The sequence below is a fragment of the Chroicocephalus ridibundus genome, chromosome 9 (genome assembly GCF_963924245.1).
Source record: "Chroicocephalus ridibundus chromosome 9, bChrRid1.1, whole genome shotgun sequence".
Taxonomy (NCBI): domain Eukaryota; kingdom Metazoa; phylum Chordata; class Aves; order Charadriiformes; family Laridae; genus Chroicocephalus; species Chroicocephalus ridibundus.
The window spans coordinates 19,394,614-19,411,425 of NC_086292.1; the positions used below are offsets into that span (position 1 = coordinate 19,394,614).

The 16,812-nt window shown below is 49.0% G+C and overlaps 1 long non-coding RNA gene across 2 annotated transcripts in view; it reads left to right on the top strand.

Moving 5' to 3' along the window:
* LOC134520941 (uncharacterized) overlaps nt 1–15,796 on the top strand; it is a 42,989-nt gene extending 27,193 nt beyond the window's left edge. Inside the window, exons 3-4 of one of the 2 annotated variants that reach the window (XR_010072588.1) lie at nt 10,937–11,185; nt 15,543–15,796. This is a non-coding gene — a long non-coding RNA (uncharacterized LOC134520941). Of the gene's footprint in view, nt 1–10,936; nt 11,186–11,435; nt 11,928–15,542 lie in introns of those variants that run through there. The other variant, XR_010072589.1, reaches the window with a different exon arrangement.
* Nucleotides 15,797–16,812: the final 1,016 nt, after the last annotated feature.

The following is a 16,812-nucleotide window of genomic DNA, read 5'->3' on the forward strand; positions in this document are numbered from 1 at the left end:
TTGCTGTGGTCAGTAAGGATTCTGCAACTATTTTATGCCTTTTTTTTTTTTTGTTATGCAGTGTTTATTAACAGGGCTTGTGTGCCCCAGCCTTGTCTTTTTCCTTCTTCAGTGTCAATCACTCAAGCCTCAAGAGCACATCTACAGTTGCTGTTCATTAAAGCACCTATTTGTCATTTATTAGGAATTTGTAAATGAATCCTGAAGAGGCCACTCTCTCAATACATCCTCCAGCGCTGTTAGTGCTGGACATCCTTGCGTCCTCTTGTGTGGTTATGACTCATCTTCGCAACGAGAGAAGGGCTCTTTAGGGTTTTTGATGTGGAGCCAGTATTTGAGACACTGCGTTTCTAGGGGAGGTGCGGATCACTCTCAGTTCTCAAAGATCACAGCAGAAGATGAAGATGCTCAGCACCTGCTTGGTTTGCAAACGTCCCCTGGTGCAAGGCTAACCACAGCTTCTGCCTCCCGTCCCCCCACTTTTCACTTGCAGTTGACATCTTTCTTGAGTCGATTAGAGATGTAATACTGAATAACTCATTTTAATTTTGAGTTAGCTACTTTGAGGTGTGTCTAAAAAATGCATGAAGCACCGGCCTGGGTCTTGGCTTCTTTGGTGAACTTCTGAAGATGTGATCAGTGAGGAAGCATTGGAGGAGGATGCAGTCCCAAAGGGAACGTGCCCCTCCCACAAGGTGATCCTTAGAGAATACAACTACTCAACCTTTCCTATAAATACACCGTTTCTCCTCATCTGAAGAGGGTAATGGGCTCTGCGGCATGCCCTGGTGATCATCAGACATGCGCAATTCCCTGACCAAAGGGGAAAAGGCAGTCTGAAACCGGAGGGGCTGGCGGAGACTTCTCTTCCAGCTAATGGACTTTCACAGAAAGTGCCTCTGATGGCACTGCACAGGGGAGGCCGCCTTTCTCTAGCCCTCTTGAGGGTTTTTTTGGGGGTTTTGTTTTGTTGTTGGTTTTTTTTTTTTTTTTTTTTTTTACCATTTTTGCAATGCTGATCTTCTGAGCTATCGTCTTGAATTCCTCTGCCTGGTAATGCAGTGTGGTCCTTTGAGACCCCTGGGCCTATTTAATTTCATGCATGTGTAAGATACCTTTTCCCTTTCGGCACCATGATACCAGCTGCAGTCACTTTAAACAGTGCCAGTCAATCCTAGTTATCAGAATCTGTACAGGGGACAGGAGGAGGGAGAAGATAATGGATTTGCCTTGAGAGCTCATCTGGAAATCCAGCCCTACACAGCAGACTGCCTATGTAATGTATTACTTTTTAATAATGTAAATATATTAACATTAGAGCAGTCTTCTCAATCTCCAGTACCTAAACATTACATCACTATCAGGAGCAAACGTAATTAGATATCATAAATATGAAAAATATCGGGACATTAACATAAAGAGCGCCAATAAGTTGCTTTGCTTGTCGTGCAATTGCGAAGCATTAAGGGTGCACTCTGCGGCGCGCGCACACGGTGAGCAGGGATCACGCCTAATGCAAAGGGACAGCTTCGGCATGCAGAGCCTCACCCGAAATAACTTCACAGGGACACTGTCAAGGGTTTTTTAGGTCTGGAAGTTAACATTTCTGTAAAGTTGATTAGCGCTCACAAATGGTCTGTGCTATTTTCCAATCAGCGGCGCTCGCTCTCTCGGTTATTTAATGGTATTAGCGGCAGCAAAAGTGGAACCATTTGTTTCAGGCCAAGCAATCATAATCCTGCTCGCTCTGGATGCTGGTATTTAAATATGCGTGGGATGCTGTTTTCATCCTACATTCCTGTTCTGTCAGATTTTCGCTTTGCAAAGTTTGCCAGTCTCTTGGTCTGCTGCTTAGCACCCTCCAGGTAAGCCTAGAATTGAAGAAATGTCAACCATTTTAAATAAGGTACAACGCCAAAATGACATATGAAGATTTTAAACTTCCAGAGCAAAAAGGAATTATTTAGCATGGCTCTACTGGGAGTACAGACTCACGGTGAGAAAAATGGGATGCTTTGAATGACTTTCTGGCAATTAAATCTGTGGAATAGCCCAAGAGGGAAATGTCAGGCCCTTGTTGCTGGGGCGGATTAGATCTGCAGTAGGAGATATCTAATCTTGGCTGGAAGACAGGTCGGCGGTGCTTTCCCAACTGGTCACGCCAAGGGCCTCTTAGGCTGGTGATGGGCTTTAAGTGGTTCTAAGTCAGGATGCAGAGCGAAGGCTTAGCTCGACACTCATGCAGCAAGGACAGGACTCCGAACTGAGAGGGGACATCCTCGTGACGCGGGGAGGAGATGCGGTGTGTGACCAGGAATGGCGTCTGGCCTTCCATTAAAGTTGTCCCTCCTTCGCCCGTGCTCTATGTTTCTGAAGCACCTGCTGTTTCCCTACCTGCTGCGACACACGGACACGCCGTGGGGACGTGCTGGGCGTGTGGGTTGAGCCCAGCTTCGCATGGAGCACCCATCGTCCTGGGCCGAGCAGGGTGGCCAAGGCTTTCCTGATGAGGGACACCTGTGAGCTCAAGCCTTGTCCTGAGCTGCTCTTTGCTCACCCCAACGTGGTGTTTGATGGTCCTGGGCTTGCTTGGGCTCACAGAGACGGAGGTGGCCTGACAGGGGGTGCTCCCGTGGGTGCAGAGCCCCTGCCGCGGCTGGCGGCCATGGCTGAGCCGGCTGCTGGGAAGCAATCCACCACTGGCATTTTTGCATGTTTTGTCTTCAGACCTGCTGCTTCCTGGAATGAATCTCGTTCTACATTTTGATGCCAAATCATCTTTCACCTTCTTCTGTTTCTCTTTCTGTACACCCCTTGTTCTCTAATTAGTTGAATTTCTGTCTCAGCTTTGCTTCTCCCTTTGTCCTTTTCCCAGCTCTGCTCTTAGATCTCTCTTTTCTTTACTTTTTGTCTGCCCTCTCATGGCTGGATATTTATTTGCTTATTTTAATTTCTCTGGTGGGAAAGCCTTTCCTGCACCACATCTCGCAGACATCAGAGGACCTTCTCAGCCCCTTCCTGTCCTCCCCGTCCCTGTGCCAGTGTTCTTCCCTCGCTCTTTCCTCCTCTGCGAGTTGTGCCGAAGCTCTGCTCTCACTGCCATGGTAACTTCAAAAAGACACGGCCATTTGATATAGCAGGCGAAGGAGAAGTCTGCAGGAGTGTGTGCGTGCATGTGTATGTGTCAGGAGAGGGAACAGGACATCCTTTTCCTTTCTCTTTTCATTTTTATGTCCAAAGCGTTTCATTAGAGACACTGGGAAGAGACACCCCAGCTCGCAGGTGCAGCATGAGGCTGTGGGACAGGATCCCGTCCTGCTGCCTGTCCCGGGGCAGGGGATGCTCGGTTTCTCCCCAAGCCCAGCTCCTGCCTCTGCAGCAACAGGGAGGAAAAAAAAAAAAAAGAGGTAGCAACATCTTAAAAGTCTAAAGCATAGGAAGGAATAGCTCTGCTCCTGAGGGGAAACATATGGGGCATTAGGAACACTTTCCCCAGCTTGCACATTTATACTTGAAAGTTAACAGTGAAAGAAAACAAACACAACAGCTTCAAACCAAACAAGCCGTAGGGAATCAGGGGCTGCAGCAGCTGCTGGGGTGAGACCGGCAGCGCATCGTGATGGGGACCTGCGGGAGAGGCTCGGCGGCACGCCAGCCCCCCTGCGTCGGCGTGGGATGGGGGTTGTGGGGCTTTCGCTCAGCGTTTGGGCTGGAAGTGGCAGCGGTGAGATCAGCCCTGCTCAGGCAGGGGCTCCTTAGGGGCCTGGTTCCATGTAAACCTGCTGATCCCGGCCATTGTGCCGGCTGGGAGCACGCAGCACCCTGCAGCTAGACCCCAGGGCTGTGGAAGCGGTGGCGGAGGCTGTCACCACAGCTTGCATCCCCTTTTTTCCACAGCCACGGTAGCACCACTGGCACATCTCTCCCTGCCCTACAGCAAGCAGTGGCGCCCTGTGACATAGAATCACAGAATGGTGGGGGTTGGAAGGGACCTCTGGAGTTCATCTAGTCCAGCCCCCTGCCAGAGCAGGGTCACCCAGAGCAGGTGGCACAGGAACGCCTCCAGGCGGGTTTGGAATGTCTCCAGAGATGGAGACTCCACCACCTCTCTGGGCAGCCTGTGCCAGGGCTCTGCCACCCTCACAGGAAAGAAGTTCCTCCTCATGTTGAGGTGGAATTTCCCATGCTCGAGTTTGTGCCCATTGCCCCTTGTCCTGTCCCTGGGCACCACTGAAAAGAGCCTGGCCCCATCCTTGAAGTATTTATAAGCATTGATAAGATCCCCCCTCAGTCGTCTTTTTTGCAGACTGAAGAGGCCCAAATCCCTCAGCCTTTCTCCATGAGAGAGGTGTTCCAGTCCCCTCAGCATCTTGGTAGCCCTTTGCTGTCCCCTCTCCAGCAGTTCCCTGTCCTTCTGGAACTGGGGAGCCCAGAACTGGACCCAGTACGCCAGACACGGCCTCCCCAGGGCAGAGCAGAGGCGGAGGAGGGGGAAGAGCAGAGGTCCCGATGTGCTCTTTGCCCGTGGACAAGGAGCCGGAGCTGGAGGCAGGCTTTTTACGGGCCTGTCAAGAAAGGGCCCCTCCAGCCCTGAGAAACACAATTAGGAGTTTTGGACTGGTTGTATATTTTCTCCAAAGTCTCATTTTGAAAGGGATAATGATCTTTTCCTCTCCCCTGGGTGCCGGGGAAGCAGCTCGGGCAATTAGTTGTGGAGAGGGGCTGTGGGAAGCAATCCTGCCTTGGAGCACGAGGGTGCAGGCAGCGAGGAGGGGATGCGTCTGCTGCTGCCTCCCCGGGCACGTCACCGAAAAGGTGAGAAAAAATGGTAACTCCAGAAATGTCTCTGCGTCAAGGAGATGTTTGTCTGTCTCACCCCGTTGCTGGGCAGGAATCGGTCCCCTGTGCTGGGGAGGGAGTGGGGCATCCCCACGGTGCTTTGTCCCGAGGGGACACGGGAATGTCCTGTGCCACCGAACGGGGGGCTAGGACATGCCCAATGCAGGCATGTCCTTGTCCCAGCTCTGGCAGGAGTGGCCTCGTCACAGCTGGGGACTGCACAGCTGCCTTTGCATGAGAGAGATTTGAAAGCAGCTTTTCTGCTGCATGGCGCTGGGGAAGAACAAACCTGGGGCTCCGCAGGGACTGAGCAGGGGATTCTCTGCAAAGATTTCCTCATATAAACACCCTCCTGTGGCTTTTAATATGGCTGGGGAGGAGGCAGGAACAACCTGGGCCAGCAAAGCTAAACCCTGAGTTTCTAATCTGTGAAAACCAAGCAGGGAGAGAATAGAGGGAGGAAAGAGCAAGCAGTGGTGACCCTGCCGCGCGTCTTGAAGGAGCAGGAACAGGGCCCTGGAACGATGCTCTGCCCCGCTCACCCCGTCCCCATCCCCCTCGCACCTCTATAGCTTTGTAGTGCACCTTTAATGATTGCATGAGGGACGGGGCGGCTGCTAATGAAGCAAGTCGAAGCCTGCTCCCTAATGCAGTGCTAACTCACTCGTGTCCATTATCCTTATTGTAATAGCATCGTGGAAAAGCTATATTAATGCGGAATACATTTTCATTTGCGTGGCATTATTGGCATCCATGACGCGGTTCGACCCGAAGCACGCGCTCCTTGGCTGCGTGGTGGCGGTCGCTTTACCGTGTCCTCACCAAGAAGATGCAGCTTGAGACACACCGGGAAAAAAGATGCAGTCAACCTTCTCTGGGGCAAGAAGGTCGGCCCCAATATTGGCCATGCCACGGTGTTTTATGCAGCGTGTGAGCTCAGGGGATGTGGTTGAGGCAGGAACGGGGCCATGGAAATCCCTTGGGCTTGGCTCCGCGTCCTGGAGCAGAGCCGCAGAGCAGCCGCGTCCTCAGCTCCCTGGAGAGCACAGAGCTGGTGGGGGCAGCCTGGGGCGGGGGGGTGGATTTTTGATGAAAGGAGAAAAAGGAAAATGCCATTTGGGTTAATTTTGCTTTGATTTTCACCTGAAAGCATTTAAGCCATTGGAGGAAACTTCTAAATGAGATGATGTTCTGAGCTGAAAAGACCTGAAAGTTTGCTATTGAAGGCTTTGACTTTTGTTTTTGTTTTGTTATAAGCAAATAGCAGAAATGCGCAGATATGTTTTGATGCTTAAGCTCCATTTATTTTTGTTGGAAAGGGTGTTTGGCTGTTTGATTTTGTTTTTGCTGGCTTTATATCGGAGAGAAAACATCCTGGACGCAAATGTGTGATCCAGGAGGGAATCTGTGAGCCTGCCACCAAACGCATCTTTTCAGTACAAAATGTCTCCAGCACCAGAATCCTGGGTTAATTTGCCATTCTTCCAGGGCTACGTACAAACTGTTTAGCTGATGAGAGAGTGCAAACACACCCACCACAGCATAGGCTAGTGCTCATAAACTGATAAATAACAACAAACCAGAAGCTGTTTTTTCTCCCCAGAGCCGTTTAGTCTTCTTCACCCCTGCCCAGCTCCGGTGCCTGGTGTAAAAATCAGCCTGTCTTCCCCCAGAACCACCTTTAACTTTCCTGATCTCTTGCACTCACTTTGTTTTCTTGCTGCCTTCACCTTTGCCCTCTGGCCTGAAGGTCCTGCAGCCCCGAGTGATGCTCTCTGTGCAGGCAGCAGCCTCGGGGCTTCTCTCCAGCTGCGGGGAGCTGGACCAGATCTGGGCAGGAGGATGAGGTGCTATCAGCCCACCTCAGAGGAGGACGAGACTGGAAATGATGGATTTGGTGTGCCCGATGGCGCGGGGGAGCTGGTGCATGTGCTCCATCACGAGCACGATGGATCCTCCCCCTTCCCGCAGGAGGATCTGCTCCCTCTGGGAAAGGACGGGCTGGATGCATTTCATTACGCTTCCCTCATGGGCATGCATAAGTATGAACGGCGCGTGTGCCTACACGTGTGCGCAGCAGGAGATGGAGGGAGACGCGGGCATTGAGGTGTCTGGGGGACCCACTCACGGCCGGAGGTCCCGGGGAAGCGGGAGGACCGGTCAGCCTCTCCGGATGGGATGGTTCCCAGGAGATGCAGGCCCCCGAGCGCTGCGAGGATGGGGCTGCTCCCAGCCGCGCTGCAGCACCTGCTGCCATCCCTCCAGCGCAAGAGGAGCGATTCTGTGATTCTGTGCTCTTTAACTACCATCCTGTGATTCTGAGGCGCTGACGCTCTCTGCTCGCTGCTTTTTTGGCCACCCCCTTTGCCCGCGGCTGTGACATCCTGGCGGGCTCGTTCTCACAGGGGAAAACCTGGCTGGTGGCTCAGAGGAGCTTCTTGTTGCTGGAGCAACGCAGAGCAGCCTCGAGTACCTGGTTCCTAAAATCCTGCTCCATCGTTAAAGCCTTATCGTATTTACGAGGCGGCGGCGGCGCAGGGAGACGTATCCATAGCCTGCCCCAAGTCCTGCCCAGCACTCACCCACCCGCCGTGCCCGAAACATGCAGAACCCACATTCCCTTTCTCAGGAAAACAAAACCCCACGTCTCTTCTTCTCATACAGCTAGGGAAAAAAAATAAGAAATTAAAAAAAAAATAAAAAAGGATTTTTTAAACTGAGCTCGTCTTTTTCAAAACTTCCTTTCTCTTTGTCCTTGAGAAAGTCTCTTGCTTTCCTCTGTCTGCTCCCTGTGAATGAAATTCCTAGCAGGGACACCTTGTTGGCTTTTTTTCTTCTTGGGCTTCAATACAATGTTTCAAATGAAACGCCTTTTTTAGTCTCATCTACTTCATCTAGAAGAAGGTGGGTGAAAAAAAAATAATCTGTTTTCTTTCTTCTTTTTCAAAGAATTTTTTTTTTCCCCTCTCCTCCAAGTGGCCTTATGGCTCCTTTTAAGAAATTATATAACAAATTGAGGAAATCTGGAATGGAGCTGGTAGTTTGATTTCTTTAAGACTCTCCCTTCTGCCACTAAGACAAAGAAAAGCAGAGTAACATGCAGTAGGCAAAAAAAAAAAAAAAAAAAAAAAAAAATCAAAGTTACCATTTGGCTTTTGAACAAGGTGCAAATTAGTGAGTATTTGTTAAAATTTGAGACAGCAATTGTCTAAGAAAAATATTTTCAAAGAGGAGAAAGGGGTTTTTTTCTTCTTAAATAAAAAAGCCCCCGAACCTTTCTTTCTTTTAACTTCAAAAGGCAGCCAGATTGCAGAGGAAGAGAGAGAGAAAGCTTAAATCTCCTCTGAAGGGAAGCAAGTAACTTAGTCAAAGTGATCTTATTTGTAAGGGAATCATTTTCTGTTGGCCTTTTTTTTTTTAAAGATCGTGCTTAAGAGCCTCGTAAATTTTTAACTGAGCCAGCGAAACCCCTGCTGTCCCTATGGCGGTGTGGAACGGCCTGTTATTTGAGGATGACCGGATTATGCCGAGACCCGCCTGGTCCAGAAAACTTCATCTGTGGGCACCAAGCAGGAGTTTTCTCTCGGCTTTGGGTAGCTGCTTCCAGCAGTAAAAGAGCGGGTGAAAAATGCCACCAGCTGCCTACGATGGCGTTTCACGCTTGCTTCCGCATCGGTGCGAGCGGCGGCAACACAAACACGCTTAAGGTTAGGCAGGGCTCCAAGTCTGGGTGGAAGGTAAGTGCTGCCCCTGCTGCCTGGGGTCTCTCCCAGCTACCGCATTTGAAAATAAATAGCAATGCTAAAGAGGGATTTTTCAGACCTGACCCATAGGTATTTGATGTTTATGCGAGCGATAATCTCTGGGAAAAAAAAAAGATGCCTGCTAAGGGATGGTCTTGCAATTTATCTGTGAAAGCTAGTGTCAGCCTTATCCAGAGAAATATTAACCCTTGTATGCGTTTATATATGCAGCATCTGCTGAGTCTTTGGCCGGGCTTGTAGATCTGACATTGAACTCCTCATTTCAATCTAAACTTTAATAACGTAAGGGTTGCCACGGCGCAACAGAGCGCCGATTCATCCCGGAGCCGGCTCTGCCAGTGGCCCGTGCCAGATGCTTCGGAGGAGATTGCGGAGCATCATCATCCAGCTAATTGGTGGGAACGCGTCCTCCCGCTGCCAGCTGGTGTTCATCAGCTATGTGTCCTGCAGCACCGGGGGCTGATGAAAATCGCCATGTGTAGTGCTTCTCGCCTGCCTTCAATCAGAGGAGCACAAACACCAGTGAATGAAACCCCTCATACGCTGGGTATTGTGTTGTTGCTATCTGTTGATTGCCTGGTATCAGGGCACTGGGAGCCGGCATCCTTGATGGAGGTTCAGCGCCGCAATCACCGGGCTAACATCAACGCAGGACCTGACACGCGAAGGGGTTTGTTGGCTCTCCTAATTTCCCTTAACGGTCCAGGGAAAGCCAGGCGGCTCCTGCGAGTCTGTGGAGAGCTGCCCCAGCAAGGGGCTGGGACCACCGCGTGCTGCAGGGCAGGAGGTGGGAGGTGCTCCTGCACGTGTAAGTAGATTAAAAAAAAAAAAAAAGTAAAATTAAACCCAATAAAAGCACACAACGCTGGGCAAAATGTGATCCGGGCTGGAGCCTGCGTAGGGGCAGAATTACAAACCCTGGAGCCCGGAGCTGGGCTCTGGAAGGACCTTGCTGTCTCTAGAAGATGAACCCTTCCCCCTCGTCTGTAGAGCAGCAGAAGCTATTCTTGTAGCTGTCGAGTCCTTTTTTTGAAAGTTAGTAAGCTGCTTTTTTTTTTTCTTGCCTCAATAACCTACAGCAGAGAGTCCTACAGGCTAATTATATGTTTCATTTAAAATCCTTTAATTTTTTTGTAGTTCAAATAGATAACTATGTTTTTCTCCCACATCTTTGATTCAGACGGGTGATTTGCTTCATTAATTGATATGTGGAGGAGGGGGTCTAGAAATGAACTATATTTATGCTTCAAAAATAATCTTATCCTGACTGTGTTTTTTTTTTTCTTCTGTGAATCCTCATATTTATTTCAAAATTATCCCGAAGTGAATGTCATCAACCTTTGTCCAGGAGTCTTTTGCTGGATTAATTAGTCTATAATGAATCTACTTCTCGTCCTTTTTGATATCCAACTTCCAGGTTGGCCCGGTGTCAGACTGCACCCAGAATCCTGCTTCCCACCCGGAGCTGTCAGTGCGAGGCGGAGGGCAGGGTGCTGGGGCTGATTGTCAGAGCTGGGATTTTGGTCGTTGAGGTGAAAACGCATTTGGGAAGTGATTCTTTCCTGGAGGAGGTCTAGGAGCCCAGAATGGAGCATCCCAGAGCCCAGCCTGGTCCTGGTCCAGCTGCTCTGTTGGGTGGCACAAGCATCCCTGCACCACATGGCGATGGATTCACCTCCCAGAGGGGAAGGTTTTGTGCAGCCTTGTCACGGGGTGATGATTATTTCAGCTCTTCCTGGCCAGATGGAGAAACTTTTGAAGGTCCCAGCTCTACAAACCCAAGCAAATGGCACGATCACACCATCGCGCCACCAGCCAGGGTCTCATCGCCCCAGGGAGTTTTCCAGCGCTGCTTCCTTGCTGCTTTCTTTTTTTTTTCCTTTTTTTTTTTTTTTTTGCTTTCGACACAGTTTGGTGAAAAACGGGTGTGAATCATTTTTCATGAGAAGCTTCCATTGCAAAAAAGCGCTTTTTTTAGGAACGCAGCATCTTTTTTAAGTGAAATGCCAGAAATCTCACAAGCTGAAGCTGAAATGTGCTGGTTGCAACATTAGGTGCTAACAGTTGGCAAAGCTTGAGTCCCAGTGGCTAAAATACCAGAGAAAAATGGCAGACAGTTCCTTGGCTTTTAAATTTGGGCTGTCACACTTGCGTGACAGGAGGGGAGAGGGTAGGCCTTGGCTCGGGCTGGCTGGCTGAGTGACTGACACCTTTCACGGACAGCTTTTTACGGCACCCATCATGGTCATGTTCTGATTGCCTCCCCAGCACTAGTGAAGATCGCCTGTAATGGGCCTACAAGGTAGGAAAATATTATTTTCTCTAATTTCCAGATGAGCCTGATTGACGTGGATCCATTTGCCTGATGTCACACGTGACGGCGTCGATGATGCTGTCCCATGCAGGTGGTGGTGCCGGTGGTCCCAGCCCCACGGTGCAGCCATGGTTACAGCTGCAGTAGCCGTCTCTGATGGGTCTCCAAGAAACCCCTGAAGACCAACGATGTTTTTGGCTGATAAATGTGGGAAAAATGCCATGCCCGTGGTTTGCTTTGTCTTGGAATCTTCAAATCAAACCAAAGGGTGAGTTTCGGGGAGAATTGTCAGTGTTCTGGTTTAATCTTTGTCCCTGAGATTTTGGATAGAAATGCTCGCAAAAAAAAAAAGTATGTAACATTTTAGTAGTAGTCTCAAGATAATTGGGAGAGATTAAAAAAAAAAAAGAGCCCTTTGTATGAGAGTCGAAATGTTTGATGCCAGCACGAGCTTGGGGTAAGGTGGGGAGAAGTGTTTTTGAAAACCGTCATTTGGAATAAAATCTTTCATCTGACAGTTCGGGACATCCTCCAGATCACCGTAACGGCTGTAACAGCTGCCCAGGCAGCCTGGCCATCTACCGGAGTCTCACACCCTGGCCACCTCCCTTTCTGCAGCCTCTTGGGGATGTACTTGAGCATCGTCCTCAAGCACGGGACCTCTGCCTACAGCCTCGTCCCAGGTGTCATTTGCTCACTCCCACTTTCTCTGTTGCCTGTAAGAAGCTACAAGCCACGGACACAAACGGTTCAGAGGCAGATTTGTAGAAAGATGCTTTTTGTAGGTCAGTGCCACGAGGATGATGGCTGGGGTGCCAGCTACCGAGATGAAAGATGAAGCTCTGGTTCCCTTTGACCTGAGCCGAGCAGCACACTCAGCTTGCCCTCTGGGTGGAGAGGTGGCACGTATGGATTTTGATAACTTTCTTCTGTTTAGAGGTCATTTTCCACTTTAAATATTCATGTTCTGAGGGACATTAAATAAATAATGCTGAACTTGTTAAGCTGAGCGGCTTGCAACTTTTGCATTTTGTGTCTTGCTTGCAATCGAGAAGCGATGGGAGGCTGCTAAACACAACCTGCTCGGTAATTAGGGAAGGTTTTGTTGTTCAGACCCCGTTACCCGCCGGGCTGGGTTTGCAAAGCAGGACCCAAATGGCTTGTGGACAGGTCTTAAAAACGGGTGTCTCCTCTGATAGCTGCAGGCCGGTTTCCTCTTTGGTGAGGGTGGGTGGGGAAAGGAAAAAAAAAAAGACTGCTGCAAATCAACGTTTTTGTTTTGATGGACCAAAGGCCCCCCAGCGTGGTGGGGGGACGTTCCCTGCCAGGCAGGGACCACTGCCGTCCCCCCGCTCCTCCATCGCTCCCGACAGAGGTGCCCGGCGCTCCGCCTGGGCTTTTATTATGCGGATTCCAATGCATTGCCTGTAGGATCTGCATTAAATGACAATTTGGAAGAAATCCCCCCGGTGAGAGATTGAAAATAAATGGCCAGCGCCTCTTATTTTATTTTTTCCTTTATTTCGTTGGTACCAGAATATCCCACAGTGTCTTGGGACCCGCAGTTCAATTCAGACACTCGTATTTGCAAAAGATGGTTAATGAATATGAGGTTTCAAGGTAGGAGCCTTTCAGTGACATGAGATTTATGTAGAGACAGTTATTATAGGCTTTTTTCCCCCCTGTCTGCTTCAGAAGGAATATGAATCACCAGCTGAAGGCCTCCTGTATTTGTAAATCAGCTGAAACATAACGGTGATGTTGGGAAGTTGTACCGAGTTAACTGAGCTACTTCTCAATCTCAGAGCTTTACATAACCCCTTCTTAACGCACTGTTATTTCCTGTATAGATAGACTCATAAATTACTCCTGGTACACAAAATGCGTGGGAGGCTGCCTGTTTGCACAGCATGGGACCAAGACCTGCACATTCAAATATCGGCAGACAGCTGGAACGCAATCTGTGAAAAGGCACTCAGAGCCTCCAGGTCTATTAAATACAAACTTAGAACATCTACCGAGAATTTTATATCTTGCATTACACGGGTAATGCCAAAAAGAATCGGTGCAATACCCCTGGGACTTTGTCAATAAATGTCGCAGCAGACTACCCAAAAAATCTTTCTTCCGCAGGTAGGTGGATGGGTGTGGGGACATATGTGTGGTTACACATAAACGTGTATTTGTGTATAACTATATATTTGAGTGAGGAGGATCAGCCTATGTGATAGCTGTATTTAATTTAGTATCCCATTTTGTGCTGAACTCTAACAACATCGAGAGAATCAGGAAACGTGTCGCTTTGGGTTCTGCAGTTGTTTTGCCGCAGTCCTATAAAACTACAGTGTAGGCAGAACCCAAATTGTCCCTTTCTGAAGTTATTTGCTTCCTAATGTTGGGTGAAGCTTCCATTATGGACAAAGTTGCCAGATTTGCTTCCAAAAGCCTCTCCAATTTACAGCTCGGTTTTTAGCAGACAAGCGGGGCGGTAAGAGCCAGACCGATGGGCACAAGGGGAGGCAGGGTCAGGATTACAGTGCCCCGCTGGACAGCCTCGGGTTCAACTTCCACGTTAGCACTTTTTTTATCTTACTGGCTCAATTCTTCAGTGTCTGCTTTTGACACGTAGTCCATGGGCCAACTCTTATCCCAAACCCTCCAGCGGCGCATGATTGCATTTATGATGCTTTTACCTCGTGTAGCTGCGCAGACTTTACTAATATATTTCAGTTTCCTGCTACCCACAGCAAGTAATCAAAATCTGGAAAAATATTTTACTTTGTCTTTAATCTAAAGGCCACCTCTTGATTAAGCTGTTTTTTGAATACGAGCCAGATAACGTTTCCAGCTGCGAGTAAGGCCTAGGTATTCAGGTTAGTCATATGTCGGATTTGATTAGTAGCATAATCCATTGGGCATGGAAGCGATTCACTAACGTTTCAAAGCATCTCTGGATGCTAATGGGTTGTGGTTGTCTGCCATGCAGGAGCTGTTTGGCTATACCTGGTTTTTGCAAAGAGACAATCTCATTATGAAAGAAGGAATGCATCCAAATGTTATCATAGGATCATTGAAGGGTTTGGGTTGGAAGGGATGTTTCAAGTTCATCTAATCCAATCCCCACCTGCTATGGGCAGGCACACCTTCAACTAGACCAGGTTGCTCAGAGCCCCATCGAACCTGGCCTTGAATGTTTCCAGGGATGGAGCATCTACCACCTCCCTGGGACACCTCTGCCAGCGTCTCATCGCCCTCATTGTAAAAAATTTCTTCCTATATCTACTCTGGATCTACCATCTTTTAGTTTTCTTGGTTTCTTTTAGTTCTTTTAGTTATGTTGTAGTGTTGTCCAGAAGCTTATATTAAGGGGCCAGGTTGGATAAGCCTTTGAGCAACCTGGTCTAGTGGGAGGTATCCCTGCCAAGGGCAGGGGGGTTGGAACTGGATGATCTTTAAGGCCCCTTCCAACCTGAACCATTCTGTGCCTCTATGAATAGAGGTGACAGAAATGATTTGATCTGCGCTGCACTTATTTGGGTGCTCAGGGAAGGCAAGCACAGGTAGGATGGCTGCAGGCTGAGAGATGGTGGATCCTTACAAGCACCCTCGCTGTGGAAATGCATTCCCCAGCTTTCTGGGAGAAGGGACAAGTGCTTGAGATACACCAAACTTCTTTCCAGATCTAAGCCAGCATTTAGGCTCTAGAGAGAGCACCCAACTGGCAACATTTTCCCAAGCGCCCACGGGGCAGGGTCACCACCCGATGTGCCAGCAAGAGATCAGCCCCGAGCACGGCATCACGCTTGGCGCCAGGCACGGGGTGAGAGCTGTGGGGCTGACACCGTCCTCGGAGATTTGAAATGCAACCAGCTGAGAAGCTGTGTGTCTGTACATCTCCCAAGAAATCGATTGTTTCCGGGATATTTTTGTTGTTTTTTAGGAATAAGGTGTGGTTCAGGAGGGAAGAGGAGAGATGTAAAAACAAATAACTCTCTCTGTGCGGCTCTGTTTCAAAGCAAAAAGCCTCTCGTGGGTTAGGCGAGTGCTGGGAGGAAAGCCTCTTCTCCTGCCAGGCTTGTTCACGTACGATGTGATTTCAGTTGCACCAAGTTTTGTTACCTCGGTGCAGCCTTCAGCCGCATGGGGATGAAAGCTCTTGCCTACAAGGCCTACTTGATGCATGGAAAATGCTTTGGGATTTCTGAATAAGAAATGGGAAAAAGCCTAAGCTAACTACTGCTCATTGTACTGCTAAGGAATTTTAATAAAATTTGGTTTAAGAGGCAGGGATTAGGTACGGTACTGTGTAAAAACAGCAATTAGCAGCAGTACAACAAGCAGTCATACAGTTTGAGTTTGTTAGCAACTCTTGCTAGAAAGATTTGGTGAAGTTTTTCAGGGGCATAAGTTGTCATAAGACCTACAATTCTTTTCTAGATTCTACCGGTAGCTTTCTATTTTTATAGCCCTGGGGAAAAAAAAAAATGATTAATGTATCTGTTTTTTAACAATCTGTACAGGGTGGGAAAAAAAAAAAAACCTTCTTACACTTTGCCTTTCGGTTCTGCAATAATAAATTAACTATCACGGTTTAAGATGCAATTGTTGTTCTTTTCCGTCTCCAGACTAATGCGTTGTGACACCTCAATTACACAAAACGTGGACGGCTCCTCCTGCCCCCTCTCGTCGAGGTGAAACCTGTGACTGCACCAGGGAAATGCTCGCCGGCTGCCAGGGCTGGATGCTACCCGTTTGTCCAACAGCAGCCGTGCCTGCGGTCCCCTGCTGTCCCCTGCACCGGTAACGGGGAGGACATGGGGTGTCAGATCTCCCTGCTGACCTCTCTGAAGGGGCTGTATTTCTACTTGTGAGCCGGTGTACCTGCTGCCCTTAACAATTTTAAAAAATAATAAGAAGAGGGAAATTGCAAAGCCGCTGGAGCAGAACCTGGCGGTGTGCGGCCAGCAGCCGGTGGGTGCCACATGCCATGGCTGCGGATGCTGCGTAAGAGAAGGGGAGCTGAGCTATTGTGAGAGTAATGAAAAGAGCCTTTCAAAACAAGCGTGGAAGCACACTAGGAAAAAAAATCCTTCTATTTATTTACATTGATATCCCTAATAAAATTGCTTTATGACTGACACTGCCTTGCCCAGTATCTGCAATAATCAAATCCTGGTAAGGCCATTGAGCAAGTTGTGAGTTTTTTTTCCTTTTTCAAGAGAAAACAGTTGCTTGTTCTTTCATTCCAGCATCCTCTCCCCTCCCCTGGCATGCTCTGCCCCAGGCTGGCCCATGGCTGAAGCCACCCTGAGCCACGCCACCGCCCGAGTCCGGGTCCCTGAGCAGAACTGCCGGGTTTGGACACTTCCAGACGAGAGGAAAATTCCTCAGCCCATCTCCATGAAAACATGATTATTGTCATTAAATGCATACTGTGATACACAATGTCTCTGCAATACTCCCCGATGAGCCCATGCACCGAACCTAACGACTCCTACTGTAGCTAAATACCGTGCTCGGCTGTTAAGACACCACCGTGTGCTCGGCTCCCACCTCTGATGAGTGGTCTACGAAGCAGCCTGGTGATTTGCTAGAGGTCTGAGATCGTGGTAACACCATGAGAGTCACACACACACACAAAAAAAAAAAAAAGGAAAGATTAAAAAAAAAAAAAAGATGTCTCCTTCCCTCCCTCCCACTCCCTGCAAGGCTCCCTTTTGCAAACTGCAGCTGCTGAAAATGGAAAGGCAGCGAGAGTGCCGCCGCGGCCATGGCGTCACGCAGCTGGGACGCTGCAGCAGAACTCGGCAGGGTGAGGACAAAGGTGCCGGGCTGCCGAAGCACTGTGTTTCCTTGGACTTTACTGTCCCACTTGTGAGACAAGGGACCGAGGAG